The sequence below is a fragment of the Sciurus vulgaris genome (genome assembly GCF_902686455.1).
Source record: "Sciurus vulgaris genome assembly, chromosome: 1".
NCBI lineage: Eukaryota > Metazoa > Chordata > Mammalia > Rodentia > Sciuridae > Sciurus > Sciurus vulgaris.
In genome coordinates, this window is record NC_136461.1 from 63,958,032 (window position 1) to 63,974,282 (window position 16,251).

General features: G+C 42.0%; 1 protein-coding gene across 2 annotated transcripts in view; it reads left to right on the forward strand.

Moving 5' to 3' along the window:
* ST6GALNAC3 (ST6 N-acetylgalactosaminide alpha-2,6-sialyltransferase 3) overlaps nt 1–16,251 on the forward strand; it is a 576,783-nt gene that overhangs the window by 69,327 nt on the left and 491,205 nt on the right. The gene's annotated exons all lie outside the window — the stretch shown is intronic.

Below are 16,251 nucleotides of genomic sequence, written 5' to 3' on the forward strand. Positions count from 1 at the left end.
CCTGCTCTGCTTCGTTGCCTGTGCATGCAGAGAGGAGATAACCACTAGGCTAAATGGCTACTTGGCAAAGAACTCCATGGCATGGGTCCTTTTTGTTTTATCACACCTGCCTGGGACACCTGAGTACTTTCAGAGATTGTTTCTCTTTTTTTCAGTCACCATCAGCCATTAAAGGCTATGCTGATCTGATGTTTGGGGGAGTTCTGGGGATCCAGTGGTGAGTTTCACCCAGATATGACTTGCTCTGAATAAACACATTCCACAGTCAGGGTATGTTGATAGAAAAAGATTTCTGAGAATCAGGTGATGCAACATAAGAAGTATGAAATAGGTAGAGATACACAAACAAATGCAAAGAAAGTTCAGGATCTTTTGCTATAGGCAGAAACTTCTAGTAGAGTAGAATCCTGCTCTCATTCATCCCCATCAGCTCAAAGGAGATTTTGATTTATTAGGCCGCAGTCTTTATAGTGTCTTCTTCAATATTTGAGCAAAAGACTTTTCTGGCTTTCTGTCTCACTAAGTTGTAGCTGTGTCCCCAAAGGGAACTAGTTTGTGTGCAAGCTGCCATTCAGGATGCTAGTTCTCTAGGTTGAAAATCTTTTTTTCTTTTTAAATTTTTATTTAAAAATTTATTTTAAAGTTTTATTTTAGATATACATTACAGTTGATTGTATTTTGACATATTATACATACATAGAGTATAACTTATTCTAGTTAGGATCCCATTCTTGTGGTTGAATAGGATGTGAGTTTCACTGGTTGTGTATTCATATATGAGCATAGCAAAGTTATGTCCCATTCATTCTACTGTCTTTCCTAGTCCTGTTCCTCCTCCCTTCACTTCATTCCCCTTTGTCTAATCCAACAAATATCTGTTCTTCCTTACTCTACCCTTTTGCTGTGTTACCCCACCCAGTGTCCAGTTCCATCCATTTACCAGCAAATACCATAATTTCATTCTTCTTTATGACTGAGTAATATTCTATTGTGTACGTATACCACATTTCTTTATCCATTCATCTGTTGAAGGGCATCTAGGTTGTTTCCATAGCTTAGCTATTGTGAATTGAGCTGCTATAAACATTGATGTGGCTATGTCCCTGTAGAATGCTGATTTTAAGTCCTTTTGGTGTAGACCAGGGAATGGGATAGCTGGGTCAAATGGTGGGTCCATTCCAAGAGTTTTGAGGAATCTCCATACTGCTTTCCAGAGTGGTTGCGCCAATTTGCAGTCCTAGTAGGCTGGAAATTTTTCCAAGGAATTCACTCCTTTATCTCAAGCCAAGGTGCTTGTCTGGATGAGCATAGAATGTCTATTTGAATATAAGTTTTCTTGCTTTCAGCCATGGCTCTGAATTCACTCGTGCCCTGAAAAAGCCTTCCATAAATCCTTGATCCAAACGCTCCTTTCTAAACCACTGGAATGGCCCAGGTGACTTAGAGCGTTACTCTAAATATTGCTGCATAATTGTGAGAACATACCTTCATTTTGACTTCTTTTGTGGCAAAACTTCACTCTGCATTTAGGCATATGTTGTCGTACCTGTATTCACTTACCCCTTTGTCCCATCATCCCAGAGATGGACTATCTATAAAAACTAAAATATAGTAATATAATGTGTAATATAACAATATACTAAGAATACAATTATAATAATATTAATTAGTTATTATAATAATATATACAAACTTGAGATTTTAATTTGTAACCTTTTTTTTTTTAATGTCCTGGTGTCAATTTTGTTGAAATATTTGCAGAACTTGAGGCTCAATATGTTAAACATATGCCATACTGGGAATATAGAGCTAAAATACATGGACTTTGTTCTCAAAGATCTTATAATCTAGTGAAGAAGACCATATTCTGAAGTCTCAGAATTTCAAAAAATGCTGGTTGAAAAGATGTCACCTTTTCTTAAACACAAGAAAAGAAAAAAATCAGTTCCAGAAGGACTTATGGAAGGAAGATCTCTGAACCTTTAGAAAGAAAGGTCATTGAATCCCTATTGCTTTATCAAGATGACAGAGTGATGTGTCCCCTGCAAGCTTCTTCCTGAGGACATAGGGTGGGGTGCTTCCCAAGGACAATATTGATACTGCTTGCCTGAGCCTGGTGAGGTTGAGAGAAGCCAGAAAGTTCAAACAAATGCATGATTCAAGACCAATATTTAAAAGAGGCTGCATTTGCCTCAGGACTGAGCTGATGCTTAGATCCTTGTGTTACAGCTGTCCTAACACTCTTGGTGGGCACCTCCCCAAACTGGTTGTTACATGCAATTCAAGACAGCCTTCTGAATAGAATTCTTGCTGCCCAGCTCAGCAGGTATTCAGTAGCTTCTCTAAAATGGGAGAAGTGAAGCCTCCAGAGCGTTCCACTTGTGCCATCGCCTGTCACGTTACTTCAGGCCTGTTTGTTACTTGGTGGAGTATAGTGGATTTTTTTAAATCTACCAGCCACAATGAAAGGACTACAGGTAAGTAGACCCCTCCTGCCCTCCCCCATAAACTCTTCAGCATGAGGAGGCAGAGCTTTTCAAAGGCAGCCAAAAACAGTTTGTGAAGATTTTATTTCTTCGTTCTTTCCCCTTCATGAATATAAAGTTTTAATACATACACCTGCACATGTATCAGTCACACAAATAAGCACACATATATGCACACTTATATAAAAACCCACACAAAGGACACTCACACACATCACAACTCTTAGACACACATATATAGCACCTACGTGCTCTTACACATATATGTATATACATACAAACAGATGCACATATAAACACACACTCTCACATGTGTACTCTTTCCTGAGAAGAGTTGTTCCTTCAGTGACACTGACTTCTGATCCTCTGCAGATTTGCTCCTTGGCCTTCATCTCTGTAGGAAGCCAGGCTGAAAGTTGTCCTAGTAGCCCTATCCTGGCAATATAGATTCTCAGAGACAGGGAGAGATATTAAAGGAAAAGGGCCTCTAAGAAAATCAAAATCTTTCCTAAATAAGTATGTGTCTAGTGCCGGGTTTCTGGGCTCAGAGTGGATTAGGATTCACTGAGTGAGAATCCAGGGCCTGAGTTCTAGTTCTGGTTTTGCCACTTGAAAGCTGGACAAGTCATTTACCTTCTAAGCCTCAGATTCCTCACCTGTAAAATCATGCTCTTTCACATTTTAACTCTGAAATCCCATGCATGTCTCTTTCCCAGAGACCGAGGAAGTACAAAGCAGCACAGGGTGAGAGTAACCCATGAATAAGATCTAATCCTCACCCATCCTTACCTCACCTAACTCAGGAGGAATAAAATCAATTCCAATACCCAAATGACAGAACCTCTTTATCCTCACTGTTTTGCTAAGTGCTCATCTTAGATGTAGCTATCAATCATTGCTTGATTCATATGGTGCCTCTCACTGTGAAGTTTAGGCTCTTCAACAATATAATTAGTCTAATTTTGGTTCTCTGACTTCAGAAGCAGATGCTTCCCCTGCCTGTCTCTTGTATCAACTCTTATTGATTTTGATAGTGAAAGAGATTAATCCGAAGCTCTGGGAAAGTAGATATCAGGATCTCTTGAGCACAAAGTTTTGCATTCTGCCTGTTTGGCGTTTTCAAGGTATGTCATTAACACTGTGGGTGATTCACACCCCTTTTCTTTTGGCTGCCCTTGCAGTGGTCTGAAGGATGGCAGGCCTTCTTTTTGCCTGATAAGGGGAAAAAAGAATTCAAAGCCCACCTGGGGCCTGACGGGAGTTGGGCTGTTGTCTGCTGCCCCTGCTAACCAGATGGTCCCTGTTTACCTTTCTGTCTCCAGCTCTAGCTATTCCCATTCATCCCTGAACTTCTTTTAGCATAGTGTTTATCAGAATACCTTGAAATTGCCTGCTTATTTCTGTCTCCTACTGAATGGTGAAACTTTCAAAATGGACTTTGTCTTGTTTCTTTATTTAAATTATTTTTTTACATGTTGATAGACCTTTATATTTATTCATTTATTTATATGTGGTGCTGAGAATCGAACCAGTGCCTCACACATGCCAGCAAGCGCTGTACCACCGAGCCACATCCCCAGCCCTGTCTTGTTTCTTACATACTTGGTAATTTGCCTACATTAGGTACTCAGTGAATATTTCTTGAAATAATTAATGATCTGAGTTTATCTGGATGTAAGCAGGGATGGATGGCAAGTATTTTTTGGAATACTGGAGACTTGGTTTCCATGCCCCCTGCTGGGATGTTCTGGGCAGCTCCTTCTACTGAGCGGTCACCAGGGTGCCTAGCAGTTTCTTTTGGGATAGGTATGGAGAGTGTTCTTGTTGGTCAGTGTGGTTTATTTTATAATGCCAAATTGCAACACTCTTCGTAGCCAGGAATTTTTATGGTGAAGACCAGTTCTAAGGACTTACTCTATTCCCAGAGTAGAGAGGTTTCCTCTTGTCCATTACCCAGAAGAGAAATGAGTTTAGATGTCCATCTGCCTGGGGTCATGCTGAGAGATGACCCTAGAAACTGGTGTGCCCAACTCAGGGAGTCTAATATTCCTCCCTGGCAACCCACGAAGCCAACTGCCCTTCCTAGGAGCCATCGGCTCCTCTGATGCTTCTCCTCAAGTGATTTGAACTCCTGAAGAATCAAGGTTAGAGGAAGGGAGTCAGACCCAGCCAAAGATAGCATTTTAAAAGAATTGTGAAAGATTAAAGGTTACTTTTTATATAGATGGTCAGCATCATGTATACTTGTAGCAAAAAACAAACAAAAAACCCCTGCGAACCTAAAAATATAAATAAATAAATCACATGGGGACTTTTGCCTTTTGAAGCATTTGTTAAAACCTTTGTTTTATACCCAGATTTATAACAGATTTCAGGGGGAAATTAAAACATTCAGACTCTCCCATCCAGAAAAAAAGGAAGAACAATAACAAAAAATATGGGTCAAGCAAGAGACTTCGGCATAATAGGGACTTTGTTTATTTTCAGTACCAAGGATTTAACCCAGGGACACTTAACCCCTGAGCCACATTTCTAGCCCTTTTCATTATTTTTTTGAGACAGGGTCTTGCTAAGTCACTGAGGCTGACTTTAAACTTTTTGTCCTCCTTCCTTAACCTCCCCAGCCACTAGGATTATAGGCAAGGGCCACCATGCCTGGAGGGATTTTATTTATTTGCACTGAGATTGAATCCAGAGGCACTTTACCACTGAATTACAGCCCCAGTCCTTTTTATTTTCATTTTGAGACAGGGTCTTCCTAAGTTGATGAGGCTGGCCTCAAACTTGCCATCCTCCTGCCTCAGCTTCCTGAGTCACTGGGATTCCAGGTGCACACCACCGTGCTTAGTTTACAATAGGAATTTTAGCATGTCCTTCCATCTCTTCACAGTAACCAAGATTTAAGAATAGGGAAAGTAAGAGTCTTTTCTCCTGCTCTTTTCCAAGCCATGACTAAACTCTGGAGTTGAGATCCAACCAAGATTCCTGCCTGGCTCTTAGACCTTCTCCCTGTGTGTCTCCACCCTCCCATGAAGACCTGAAGCAGTGTGGCACTCAGAGGCCAGTCCTGCGCTTATCAGTACCTGATCAAGGGCCAAAGCTTCAGTTTAAAAGGCAACAGAAGCTCCCTGAGAGGGAGCTGGGAGAGCCTGGGACTTGGAAAATGGAACATTGGTCAGGAAGAGGACATCTCAGCAAGGGGCAAGATATGGAGATGGCACAGAATTCTGGGAAGGGTGGAGAAATTCTATCTTTGTTGGCATACGAGTCGAGAAGGAGTGAATTTATTGAGGAAGAGGTTAAAGCTGTTATAACAGAGAGATTAAAAACACCAGTAGTTTAATTCAAACAAATCTGTTTCTCTTTCACATGACAGTGCAGGGGTAGAGGGGTCTGGATGGAGTAGTGGGCTCTGCTCCAGCTGTCTTCCGGGAACCCGGGCCACTTTCATCTTGACTGCACTGTCTCCTCGGATGTTGTCCGTATCCTGTAGTCACAGCTGGTTCTCCATGGCTGCCACTAGCTAGAGGGAAGAGGAGAGAACACAGCCTTCTTTTAATAATGAAGCGTGAAGTTTCAGACGACACTGTCATGCTGCACCACCCAGAACTGAGGTGTAAGGACACCTCTAGCTGCATGAGGGACAGGAATATTGCCCCGAACTAGGTGAAGTGGGAGGATTTGTTTCTAGAGAAAAAAGTGACAGACATCTCTGCCATCATGAGATGAGTAAGATGGGAATAGACCCTGTGAAAGTCCTTTGACGCTTAAGTGAGAACGTAACAGTCTTACCAGCATTGAAGAATCACCCTGTGGACCATGTCTGTCAGTGAGTGGTGGCCAACCTTGGCTATCTGGTGAAAGCAAGGAGCAGAGCTTGCTGGTGGAGGCCACGCTTCACTGTCTCCAGTGCCTGGCTCTTTTTCTTTTACATTTTGCAGGTGCTTCAGGATCACATTGCTGTGAGCCACATCGGGTCAATTCACATGGAGGATTAGATCTGGGTGCACCCTGTCTTTTACTTCTTTGATTTTATTCTGCTTGAAAATGTTGGCCTGCAGCCAGAGCAAGGAGAGGGCAAAAGAGGGATTACTTTCTTATCACAAGGAAATTAGATGCCTAAGCTCGTGATATTGTGATTTTTTCTTAAAAACAATTTTTAGGAAAATTGAACTCATCCCGTTTACCCTTATGGCAGGCTTTTTGGGCAGTGGGAAGGAACCTATTTTTGCACTTAATGAAATGGATCTTGGCAGTAAAGGGTTTAAAACTAACTTTGGATTTATTTAAAAAGTAATCTCCTTACCACTAGCTTGTCGTCTGTCCTTAAAGGGAAGAGAATTTTTATAGTGCTTATAGAACATGCAATTCTTTCCAGCTATCTGACAGTCCCATTAACAAACTCATTTGTCAAAGACTTGCTAGGTGATTGCAAGGATGCTTGTCCAAGACCTAAACTGGCCCTTCTACCAAGTCGTGTGTGTGTGTGTGTGTGTGTGTGTGTGTGTGTGTGTCCATCTGTCCACATGTATATTTGAAATGGGGTATTTAGGGCACATTACAGTATAGACAAACTTACTTCACTTATTTATCTTCGAGTGGACCCCTATGAAAAAATTATGTCCTGGATAAGGACTTGAAACATTGGTGGAGAAAATTCATCCAACAGTTCCTTTGGAATATAGTATCAAATGTTTTTTTTTTTTTGCCTCTACATGTTCCATAAATATTTTTCAAACAATTCAATAAATTAGTCTTCAGCCCACTCCCATGCTGAGAGAAAAACTTTTGGAAAGAAAAATTACTACTTGATAGCAGTGTGGGGTTGTTGTTTGAAAAGAAATCAAGTCTCTTTCCTGCTGACAAGTGTGAGAACATCTCTTTACAGGCTTAGGTGCCACTTGTGTCTTGAGATGCAGGCTATGCTTATGATGGTAGGGCAAGGATGCATGAGGGGCAGCTTGGAGCGAGGTGAGGGGATGGGCTCTGATGCCAGGTTGCCAGGTTTCAAGCCTGCGTGGCCACTTCCCACATGGCTGCTGTGGACCTGTCTTTAGTCTTCCTGGGCCTCACTCTTCTCATCTGTTTGATGGTGAAATACCACCTCAATACAGTTGGAGGAATTTGGCTCAGCGGTAGAGCATGTGCTTAGCATGCACTAAAGCTCTATGAGAGAGAGAGAGAGAGAGAGAGAGGATTCATTGGTGCAAGAACTAAACTAAAGGAGTTGATCCCTTGAAGGGCTCAGAGTAGCATTGAACACATGGAAATGCTCAGTAATTGAGCCAGGTTTTCAAACTTCTGAGCCCACATTTTTCCCACTTTGACACTTAGAAACATGGACTTGGGAATAGCAGGAGGCTCTGGCACAGAAGGAGAGGAGAGGGAATCATGCTTCTTGGCCTCAGTAGTAAGAGGAAAGTCAAGGAGCAAGGTCAGGAATGCCTGCTCAGAGGCCAAAGAAAGGGAAAGGAGGAGAAAGCGACCAAAACATCAAATGTTGCATGAGCAAGAAAACTTAACTTTCTTTCCAAACGATCGATTAAGAAAACAGATGCAAAGCACTTGAGGTCAGGGACTATATCTTTTTTTATTTTTACATTTATAACCCTGGCTCCTAAGAGAAGCTCAATAAAAGTTGCAGGGTGTTGGCCTATTCCTGTTCACTCATTTGCTCAGCAAGAGTTATCAGGTATCTAGCACCGGCCAGTCACTGCCCCAGGACCTTACAGTCAGCAGTGAAGGGAACAGCCATGGGGGAATCCCCCTGCCCTGGCTCCAACTAGGAGGGGAGGTGGACAGTGAGCCCATTCTAGCTCCTCATTCTCACTACTTCTTTTAATAAATATAACCGCCCCCCTCATTTTAAAAAGTAAACTTCTCTACAGTTCCTGGTATCTTCCTTTGTCAAAGTTCTGACCTTGATGAGAATTGTATCCCAAAACCTGGCAGCTTCTGTAAATTTCTCAAATTGGTTACCAGTAAAAGGTTGGGGATCACCTTGACAATAGGTGTCATTTGGGAAAATGACTCCTTTTTTGTAGTGAGAATATGTCCTGTGTTTGTACCTTAGTTCTGTGACCGGTTGAATGACCTTGGGCATCTTTTCAGTTTCTAGTTCCTATTGCAAAATGAGAAGAGTGCTTTCATTGCAGTGGCTTGTTCATAACTTGTTTGGTCCTAAGAATCTGCTGGGTAGTGATGAAAATCAAAATCCTGAACCTCAACCCAGACTCACCTAAGAATCTTCCACTTAAATATTAGTATCACAGAATAGACAGCTGTTCACCAACTTGACACTGTCATTCCAATTTCCTGTTTCTCATCATTATTCCTCTACATTTTGCACATGTGATTTAGAACCTGGGCCTTTGAGTCTTCTAGATGGCAGGGGTGATGGTGCTTTTCTGGAAAGTCTAACAGGAATCACTGTGCAAACCAAGAAAATAACTTGGTCTCTTTAACCCAATCTAATTCACCAAACCATGTGGACATCCTGAAGACCTAGAAGATGATCTGTTGCTTGACTGCTCAAAGTGTGTGGCATGGACCAATGACCTGCCCTTGTCAGAGAAGTGAACTCCAAGGCCCCATCCTGACCCCATATCAGCATCTAAATCCGAACAAGTTCTCAGTATGCTATCTGTGCACTGTGTGAGATGCTCCAGTCTATTGAAATATCTCCACACCAGAAGACTCTTCAAGTGTGTTACTCTTTTCAGTTATGGTTTTAATTAGTGACTTGAAACTCTCCTCTGATTCAGTACTGCACAGCTATTTAAATTGACATGCATTAATGCTGTGATAATGACATCACAAAATGATGGCATTTATGAAGTAGAAAGTAAATTCTGTATGTTTTGAAAAATTAGATAAATATGAATTTACATGTCAGTTCAATATCGCCTTTAGAATTTGGGGGAGAGGATTGAACCCAGGGGTGCTTAACCACCGAGCCACATCCCCAGCCCTTCTTTATACTTTATTTAGAGACAGGGTCTCTCTAAGTTGCTTAGGGCTTCACTAAGTTACTAAGACTGAATTTGAACTCACAATTCTTTCGCCTCAGTCTCCTGACTTGCTGGAATTACAGGCATGTGTCACTGCACCTGATTGGCTTTAAAATTTTAACATATACAAGTCATTGTCTCTTTCTCAGTGGATTTTACCAAGCAGCGGGAGCACTATAGTTTTAAAACATGGACTTCCAAGTGATTAATTTACAAATTAGCTCTCTGATTAGGAAGTGACATGGATAATCTGGGCTTGTATCTAAGACAACTTGGCAAATAAACAAAAAATGGCTGATTAGTTCTTTGCTTTTTAAAACTTGCAGTCATCTGAAAGGCATAAAGGCAATTTTATAAATACAGACTACCTGCTCAACAGCCAAGGAAAAGAGATGCCTGAATTATGAATGTCTGTGTGAGTGGACAAAGCGTACTTTTCAAGATTAATGACTTAAGATGTTCTTTACATTCTTACCCTGATTAAACAAGGCTTGATTCTGAACAACACCTTCTCTGTGCCTTTGCTTCGTCAGAATTCACCATCCTTATCCATCCCTTCAGGATTGTTTGCAGGGTGATCCAGGATGGAGCTTGTCTAAAGCCTTAACTACTCCGTTTTTATAAAAGGAAGATTATCCCTTTCTTAATTCCTTGTTTTCATTGCTGTCAGATGGGAGGTGCTCAGAAGAGAGTTAGCATTCACTGTGCCTTCCCTGAAGGTGGCTCAACTTTTGATTGAGATGTTCTTGAGGATTCTGTGTCAGTGGCTCTTGGCACCCTCCCGTCCTCTCTGACTTTGACAGTTCCTCCCTCCTCCTGCCCGCCTGCCTGCACTCCTGTCCACCCTCCCCATCTAGTGCCTGCCAAAACCTGCCACTCAGTTCTCTCTCTCATCCATCCTCCTCTCTTTCCAGTTTTTAGGATTTGATGACTTTCCCTCTTGATCAGCATTTCACAAGGTTCATGCTGCCACGTTTTAATAGATACTCTCTGCCTCCTCCCTCTCCTGAACTGATGAAATGACCAGAAAGAGTAAAGAAGGCTGGTTCAGACAGAAGTAAATGTGGTTTGCTTGTTGGTTTATCAGTAGGACAAATCAGAACCTTTAAAATGCTGCCAGGAAGGGGTTGGGTGGCTGTCTCTTTCTAAATTTATTCCCAGTAGATTGGTCTCTTGAACTATCTAGCAAGACCAGTGTTTGGTGAATGTACTTTCTGACCCCCTTTTGAGTACCTCTCTGTCCTATAATGTCTAATGCTTCCACTTGCTGCTTCAAATTTAGCATCCTCAAAGGCACCCCAAAATTAAACACCACCCACAACAGCTAACTTCTACTGATCGTTCACAGTCACTGCTAAGCCTCTTAGGAGAATTTTCTCAGAAAAGCTCCTTTGGCACTTTGATGTCCATGAAGTCAGGTTCGAAAGCTTTAACCTGCTATTTAAGATCATGTGTGTTCTTGGAACAACCAACTTGCAAGCTTCCTTCCGCCTTTTCCCGCACTCCTTATCCTCTGCGCTTTCTTTTTCTTCCTTGGGGTAAGCATTATACCATCCCTCCTAATATACTTGCCACTTACTTATTTATTTTGTTTACTGTCTGTCTTACCTCAGCTAGAACATACGCTCCGCGGGACTGGATGTCTGTTTTGTTTGTGTTGTATCCCAGGCACCTACAACAACGTCTAGTGAATAGGTGCTCAGCAGATGTTTCCAATGCAGGTTGAATGAATATGTGGGCCTTTTCCTTTCCGTCTCCTGCTGGTGCTCACTCATCCCTTGTTCCTCTGTCCTTGCCTTGTTCTTAGTCCTCAGCCTTCATTTGTCATCATCTGTCTCTACTCGGCAGAGTCTAATTCTCTAAGCGACATTTCTTACAGAAAGTCTTCTCTAATCTCTTTGTATGGTTTTCTTCTCTTTGGAGTGTTGTCATTCGTACCTGCCTTATCAGGAAGAACATTCTGCCTTGTAGCAAAGTTACTTCTTAGTTGAAAAAGGATAATGGGGTATGCATGTTTGCCTCTTACATCGCTGTGGAACATGCTCAGTGAATTTACAAAGAATGGAACAGCCCGGCACTGTACTTTGTCTTGTGGCCCCAGTGGCGTCTGCCCCACTGGACCACTGCAGGGTCCCAATGATCTGCTACCTCAATTGAGCACTTAAGATGAGTGCCTGAGATCCTCAGAAGGCTTTTATTGGGGATTTCTATTTCCCTGATGTTTCTTCTTCCTAAAAGGCATTTCATTAATAACAAAGCTCTGTTGCAAATATTTCAGCAGTTCACCACAGAATAACAATCGAGGGATTCAGAGATGGAGTTTGGAGGGACTCAAGGTTCATATTTTGGGGGGTTGTTTTATATTTTATCTACTTTTTCCACTTTGGGGCAAATAAATTGCTCTCCTTTGGGAAAATCTATTTTTTTTTTTTTCCTCCCAGTATTTATGTATCTTTCCCTTCCTTCCTTCCTTCCTTCCTTCCTTCCTTCCTTCCTTCCTTCCTTCCTTCCTTCCTTCCTTCCTTCCTTCCTTCCTTCCTTCTTTCTTTCTTTCACTTCTCTCTTTCTTTTTAATTATTTGCCTCCCCTCCATTCTCTATGAGAATTCAGATACTCGCCACAGTGGATAAACAAATGCTGGGAAAAAGCAATGCTATTTTTGCACAGTAAGCCTCGTGTGTATCAGGCTGCTGACACTGGATTTCCATCCAGCCACAGGAAAGTGTGTCATTCTTTTCTTCTATGGCAAAACTCCTGTCCCCGGGGGCTCAGCAGAGGCCAAGTAGAAACTTGTCCTCTCTCTCATGAGCCCTCTCTAATCCCCCAGACCTTCTAGTACAGCTTTTCCATTTATTCTCATATCACCACCTGAAATTTGTTCTGTTTGAATGGGGAATTAACTAAATGAGTGAAATTATATATTTATTTGGGAGGTAGATTAGGGAGACTGGACTGTAGTCTCAGTTCCTCCCACTCACTAGTTGCATGACCACAAGCACTTTACTACAGAGCTACATCCTCAGCCCCCTTTAAAATTTTATTTTGAGACAAGGTCTTACTAAGCTTCCCAGGCTGACCTTAAACTTGCTACCCTACTGCCTCAGCCTTCTGAGTAGCTGGAATGACTACTATGTCTGGCATCTGGCAGTATTTCCCTTTTCTAAGTCTCAGTTTCTTCATCTGTGAAATGGGAATAACAATGCCTGCCTCATAGTGTTCTTGCTAGAATCAGATTAGATAATTAATGCAAAATTTGGAAGATGGTCTATGGTAACTGGCCAACACTCTTTCAGTGACAAAGGTACCCCTAATGTTGCTGTTTTTGTGGCATGTGGGGACCTCAGTTTCAAATTGTTTTCATTTCTGTGCATTTCTGTGTGCTTGACACATAATAGTCAAATAATTTTTGCTTGAAAGACAAATATGCAGAGTTTTGCCATAACCAGCCACTCAACGAGGTACAATGAGCAGCTCATGGTTCCACCAGGTCTAGGCTGAAGGTTGCTCGCTGGAGTGCAGTGGGAGAGAGTGTATTCCTGGGGAGCCTGGCATTTCCTATTAGTCTATAAACACACCTGTAACAAAGGAGCAGCTCCCTGAGATATGATTGACAAACAAAAATTGTATGTCTTCGTGGGGTCCACCATGATGTTTTAATGTATGCATGCATTGTGAAGTGATTATCACAAAGAAGCTAATTAACATGTGCATCACCTCACGTCCTTATCCTCTAGGTTAATCCCTCTTGGTGCAAATGAGAGGATTTTCTCCTTTAAAATTGAATAATACTCTCCTGTGCATTTAAATCAGGTTTTCTTTAGCCATTCATGTCCATAGATACTTAGGTTGATTCCCTCTCTTCACTGCTGTGAACAGTGCTGCCATAAACATGGAGTGCAGACATCTCTTTGACGTACTGACTTCATTTCCTTAGGATGTACACTCAGAAGTGGATCTCTGGATCATATGGTAGCTGTAGGAGCTGTTTGATGTGTTGAGTGACATTTCCTGAGTTATATAGTGAGATTTTTAAGAACCAGGGATCTCTGAGGGTAGGGGGAAGCTAACTTGAGTTTCTTCTGGGAGTGGAACATTGCCACAAAGAACGAGGTGACTTGGCTCTTCAGCGTGCTGACAGTCAGCATCACACGTATTGCATTTCCTTCTCTGCACAACGAGGAGGCTGGGTCAGATTATCTCTAAGATCTTAGAGCTCTGCAGATCCTATACTTTTATTTACAGTTCCTATTTAAGAGCCTCTTTATTAAAGTTCCTAGTAAGGGCATCTTCATGAATCACTGCCCTGGTGGGCTGGCTTTTACATTGAGTGTTGAGTGCTTTGGTGTGAGAGGCATTCTTTCAAGTTAACTCTAATTTTCCTCTTTGACCTTTTCTCCTTTGTTCTTGCTTACTTTCTTCTTAAATGGTGTCAGGTAAGGTCAACAGTGATAATCAGGAACACTCTTCTGTTGCAGGTTGGAAATCTACCAGTGGACTTGGTTTCCTCGAGGCTCAGTCTGGGTAGATGTTAGTTCCTACTAACTGCCTTCTACCTTTTTATTATTCACATCTCCTGCATTGGTATTTCCTTGAAGTTTTACCATATTCTCTCCTTATTACATCCTTCCCCTGTGAATTCAGGTTTTCTGTGGATAATTCCAGTTTCCTGCTGCACAAGGCCCGGTAGATTCCCTCTGAGGTGGCTCGTGTGTTGGTAAGACTGGTGGCTTATGTGTTGGTAAGACTGAAACATCGCCTAGTGTGTGAGTCTGGAGGGTGATAAGCAGGATCCACTCCCTGCTTGGGTCCCACCTCTGTGTGTCATCCAGACCATGGCAACTAAAGCATCTCCAACAGGCACAGAGATTTCTCTAGGAATAGGCTAGTGGTGGACTATGCACACAGCAGACTGGGGACAGAGGTGGCTATTTCAGAAGACTCCAGCTGCAGTTGAGCTTTTGTGCCCAAATAATGATAGTCTGGTCTCTGTGAAGCTCTATGTTTTGCATCACTGTTGCTGACTCCTGCTCCAGTGCTCTTCCCCTTGGCTACTCACAGCAGAAATTAAAATTTGTGGTGATTCATGAGTCATTCTGTACCTGATTCATGGAACAATATTTTCCTTCCCACCATGGATTCCTTTGTCTTTCTCTGAGTGAAAAATTGTCAAAGGGATTAACTCCTCTTTGAGAGCCAGAGAAAGCAAGAAATGGCTGAGTGTATAAATAAAGTCTCCCAGGAAGATCACATTTTTTGAAGGCATTTATTATTCATGTCTTTTTGTCATTGTCACGTCTTAAGTGTTTACTTGGGCTTCTAGCTTTTTGCTTTTCCAAGGACACTGCTGATCCATTCTAGAAGAGCCCTGCAGCCACTGCCTTAATGAGCCCTCATTACTGTCCAGGTTATTTGAGATGTTGAGGAAATATTTATCACAGAGGAGCAACTTCTAAACATGCCCCATCAGCTGGGTGTTGAGGTACCTGCCCTGTGCGGGTCACTCTTGGGTAGCTCCTTGAGATGAAGGGTCCGGGTTGTTTAGAAGGTATTGCCAGGTAAATCTGGGCTTCTTCTTAGATTGTGAGATGCCCACAGGCCTTTGGCAAAGCTCAGAGTGAAGAATTTGTGGGTCTTCCATGCCTATTGACTGTGGCCTTCTGGCAGAAACAAATGACCCCTGAAGCCCACAGTTCTTTAATTTGGAAATACAGTGCTTGTAAATGATTCTGAACTTGTAAAACTACCTAGAAACCAGACAGGTCATTTGGTCTTTTGGGCAGAGATTTCCAGTGATGGGATCAGCCATATAATGTGTCTACAGAAAAGTGGAGAAAGGTCTGGAGGCTCCAACAACACTTGTGTTAATTCTTTCATGCTCTTTGGTAGATGAAAGCTGCCTTTGTTTTCTTATTTATCTGGAGCCACAAATTTAAATCCCACTGTGCGATCATTCATACACTTTTGGAAAGGGGATATTCATGTTGGAAAAGGCTGTTCAGTTTTATTTTAGAATTCCCAAAAGGGAATTGCCAGGTCTTAAGATATGCACATTTTCTAAGGTATTGGATACATCTGGTCTCCAGAAATGGGAAACCCATTTTTACTCTCCTGCTAGTAGTGAGTTCTGGTGTCTCGTTCCTCAGCTCTGTGATAATGGATATGTCAGTTTGTCATTTTTTTTTTTTCCATTTTGCCCTTCTGATAGGTGAAAAATGATATGACATCCTTACTTTAATTAGCATTTTCTTTCTTTTGACTATCTTTGAGAATATTTGTGTGTGTGTGTGTGTGTGTGTGTGTGTGTGTGTGTGTGTGTATAGCTACTGGCTATTTTCATGATACGAAGTTGCCTGGAAGCATGTGAGTAATGTTCCATCCCCAGACCTTTACTCTCTTGCTGCTACAGTAACCTAAACTAAGCCAGGCACTCCATTGCTTCTTTCCCTGGGCTCCTAAACTTATAGGCTTGCCAGAGAGTGCCTGTGAGCCCCTGGAGAGAGGTGCTATCCCAGAGCTGCTTCAGCTCCAGGCCTCACCTATGTGTGCATGCAAATTAGACCAATGGCTGTATCCAGCTAGCGAGGCTGTCTGGGGGAGGGAATTTCAATCAGGCATATTTAGTATTCCTTGTCCATTTCAATAGAACCTGGAATGAATTCAGGCAAAGGAGGGCTCACTTCTTATATTCCAAAGTCAGAATTTTCTGGTTTTGCTGTTGCAACAGTTTTTCCTGTGCCTCTAACTTTTAAACAAAT